Raw genomic sequence first — 4,149 nt, forward strand, 5'->3', positions numbered from 1 at the left:
AATTTGACATGCCGAGTGTCTCTGATGCTTACTGCTTACAGCTAAAGACCTTTTTTGCTGTTTGTAACTGGAACACCCTCCACATAAACACCACCATTTTTCCTAGCTCTGATCCATAGCCCTGCAGAAGGCTATGGACCAGAGCTACATTTTTCCATATCAAGCTTCAAACCAAACATAAAAGCATTTAAAACCGGGAAAGCATCTGTATTAGCATTGGCTATTCAAAAATAGCAGATATACAAGCTCAGTGCGTCACTTGGTGCCGTGCTGCGAGCTTGTATACATTTGCTATTTTTCAACATTTTTGCAAAAATGAAAAACCTTATTGTTTACCATATTGTCTCATGATTGGTCAGATAGGCCCATAATTGCATAATACTTTATTTGATGCAGGAGCTGAGGTCTCGGTGGCTGTCTTCGACTCAAGAGATGAAGAAGTGGCTTTCAAGGAACTCCCATGAAGTATACAGTATATTATATAGATACAATTTACTTTGTATGTTGCTGTTGTACACAATCTGGATTGATAAATCAATGTACTACTCCTAAGCCTTTACCAATATTGTCGTGCTTTTACTGAAGTACATTTTCAATTCTGGACTTTTACTTGTAACAGAGTATTTCTATATAGCAATATTGATACTTTACAAACTTTGCCTGTGTGGCCTTATTTTTTAAACCTTATGTTACAGTACAATAAAACACATTCACTTATTTCCATTGTGGTCTTGTTTGCATTCAGATGTGAGTATTAGGAATTGGTCAAAATGTATAAATACCATACGCCTACATGAGATAAAATAAAACAAACTTGTCATCAAATCAACTATCTTTTAATAGTACTGATTTACATAAATCTACAGATATATATATAAAAACAGGGGTCTATGGTTGAACTGGAAACTAACAAACTAGATGTTCTATAGTCAGAGGTCACTGAGGCAGGTGGTTTTTCAGGCTTTCTGCATGATGACACGTCACTGGAGCTGCTTCTGGCCGAGACAGGACAGGAGCAGACGCACATGCTGTGGTGAGAGAAGACGTAGAGTCAGTAATGGTGAAAGCACTCAAGGATTACTGGAATGGACGATTGAGTGTGTAGGCTATGTACAGTATGTTTCTTTACTGATCAAATTAGTAGGTAGGCTACAACTGAGTATTACATATCAATCATAATAATAAGCAGACTTGGCAACCTGACTAGAAAGTAACAGTACAGTAAAGAACTTGGGGGTCATTATTCTGAATTGAATTTTAATTCACACAATCATGTTACCAAGATTGCCTTTTTCACCTTTAGAAATATTGTATGAATCGGAGCCTGTCAGTCATTAGATGATGCAAAAACACTGATCCACGCAGTTGTTTTTTCTGGGCTTGATTACTGCAATGCACTTTATTCTGGACTGCCAAAGAAAACAACTGACCGATTACAACTTGCGGCAGCCAGAGTTTTAACTAAAACTAAGAGTGTCACGGCATTGGCTTCCGGTTGTTTTTAGGATTGATTTTACAATTATTGGTCTGCATCTGTGACCTTCCGACCTACATGACTGCCTGCCTAGATATGTCCCAAACCACCCCCTCAGGTCCTCACAGCTGGCTTGCTCGATGTGCCTAACAAATGGCAACAAAAAAACACAGTGAAGCAGTTTTCAGCTTCTACGGGCCGACGGCGTGGAACAAACTCCCACTGTACCTTTGACAGCAGTCTCTAGACATTTTAAAGCACAGCTCAAGACCACCTTATACACTCTTGCTTTTAGATTTATTCATGTCCTCACTATTGCATTACTGCCATTTCAATGTTTTATGCCTTGCGTTTCTTTTTTTTCACCATTGCTCTGTAAAGCACTTTGAGCTGCATTGCATGTCATGAAAGGTGCGATACAAATAGTTTTATTATTATTCAGTGCAAGGCACTTTGCTTGTGTAATTTGTACAATGTTGTCATCCGTTTTATAGTTTGTTGATTACTTTTGATGCAGTAATGATCTTCTTTTTTCTTTTGAGATATTACAAAAGGTTAAAAGTCAATTCACTGTCATCTAGTGTGATTTACAGATACAATTCAATACTACAGTGTGAAACCGTCTGTGTGAGACACAGTAGGCCTATAGTATAAATGACAGTATATTTACTACATTTTACAGGACTTTGGTTGACCACTGACTGGTCTTTGTAAAAGCATATATAAATATATGAACCTTTATTGAAAATGATATGCCCTTGAGACGTGTCATCTCGTTTTCTAGGGGGTCAAACAAAATACAGCAAATACAGTAATGTGCTTTATGTATAAAGTTTGAGTTGAGTATGTATGGCTCACCATCAGTCCATCAAAGACATCTTCAGCTTCATCAGCCTTCTGTACCCATCTGGGCTGACCTAATGGACACAGGTATAACACTTGAATGTTTACATTGCTAGCCCTGAAACATACGAGCCCATGGCTAACATTGCTTCAGATGGCATGCCATACAGTTTTGAATTGAATTAATGAATAGTTGAACGAATAGAAGATGTTTGGACCGAAAAGTTGTAGGCTGAAGCCGTGCCTAGCCTCTGACACTTTATGTAAACAATACGGTGTGGCGACACACACGTACACAAATAAGCTGTAAATACATTGAACACTTACTTCAATCTGAATGTCCCTCTTCGTCCATCGGGCTTCGGTTGCAACTTCCAGTTTATTTAGGCATCCTGAACGCAGGTTCCCAGTAACACAGTCAACAAACACTATCTGGGCAGAAAAAAACTTTTCCTGGGCAGAAAGGTTTGCATGTGCGACGCACTGGACCAGGGAAAGCTACTAGCTAGGTCGCTCCAGCAGGCAACAGTCCACACATCCAGATGCAGCAACTAGCAGCTGCTCTTGTCCCCGTCACTGCATTTCTTCCTCCGTATATTTCTGGTTCATATAACGACCCTAACGCAGATTCTGCCAATATGTGTAAGGGAAAAATCCCCTGGAGCAGCCATACTGACTCGTTTTCGTTTGTTGTTGTGTAGACAGGGGTGTCCTTCGCGGCTAGGCTAGCTACGGCAAGCCTACCTGTCCATTGTCCCTGTAGTTTCTGAAAGCCTACCGAGTGTCCACCACCTACGTCATTTTTGGACAAATACGTACATGGTGGACAGCTTTGGAAGTGCGCCCACGGAGCTACAGAACACCAATGATAATAAACGGGCGCATTTTAGCATATATGCTAATGATTAAAAACACACAGACTAGGTTGAATAGTGGCGAAGTGGTCCTTTAAGTTAAACGCCCAATGCATTCCCAATGGCAATAGCACAAACTTTGGCATGCTACTAGTCCTACATACTTACACCTAGAAACCCCATTCAAACCTATTTAGGTTCATCTTACGGTGGACATGTTTGCCTGAAAAGGAATCTTTGAAATGTTTCATCGTTTTAGAAATATAGTGCTTTCAAATTTGAGACATTTACAATGGGGCTCAATGGCAGATATTGGCACGTCAAAAAAGCACTTTCACCTAGAAACTCCATTCACACATTTTATAATTCAGCTTTCTGTGGAGACACATGCTGGAACTTTTTACTTTGAAATGTTTTGTAGTTTCTGAGTTATTTAAGTTAAACGCCCAATGCATTCCCAATGGCAATAGCACAAACTTTGGCATGCTACTAGTCCTACATACTTACACCTAGAAACCCCATTCAAACCTATTTAGGTTCATCTTACGGTGGACATGTTTGCCTGAAAAGGAATCTTTGAAATGTTTCATCGTTTTAGAAATATAGTGCTTTCAAATTTGAGACATTTACAATGGGGCTCAATGGCAGATATTGGCACGTCAAAAAAGCACTTTCACCTAGAAACTCCATTCACACATTTTATAATTCAGCTTTCTGTGGAGAGACATGCTGGAACTTTTTACTTTGAAATGTTTTGTAGTTTCTGAGTTATTTAAGTTAAACGCCCAATGCATTCCCAATGGCAATAGCACAAACTTTGGCATGCTACTAGTCCTACATACTTACACCTAGAAACCCCATTCAAACCTATTTAGGTTTATCTTACGGTGGACATGTTTGCCTGAAAAGGAATCTTTGAAATGTTTCATCGTTTTAGAAATATAGTGCTTTTAAATTTGAGAAATTCAGAATGGGGGT

General features: G+C 39.3%; 1 long non-coding RNA gene across 1 annotated transcript; it reads right to left on the reverse strand.

Annotated features, from left to right (window-relative positions):
• Positions 1-855: 855 nt before the first annotated feature.
• On the reverse strand, positions 856-3,196 carry LOC306936814. The gene is made up of 3 exons (XR_013791541.1): positions 2,645-3,196; positions 2,333-2,391; positions 856-1,028 (listed from the first exon to the last, which is right to left on the reverse strand). It is a non-coding gene; the product is annotated as an uncharacterized lncRNA (long non-coding RNA).
• Positions 3,197-4,149: the final 953 nt, after the last annotated feature.

This window comes from Electrona antarctica, assembly GCF_951216825.1.
Source record: "Electrona antarctica genome assembly, chromosome: 14".
Classification (NCBI taxonomy): Eukaryota; Metazoa; Chordata; class Actinopteri; order Myctophiformes; family Myctophidae; genus Electrona; species Electrona antarctica.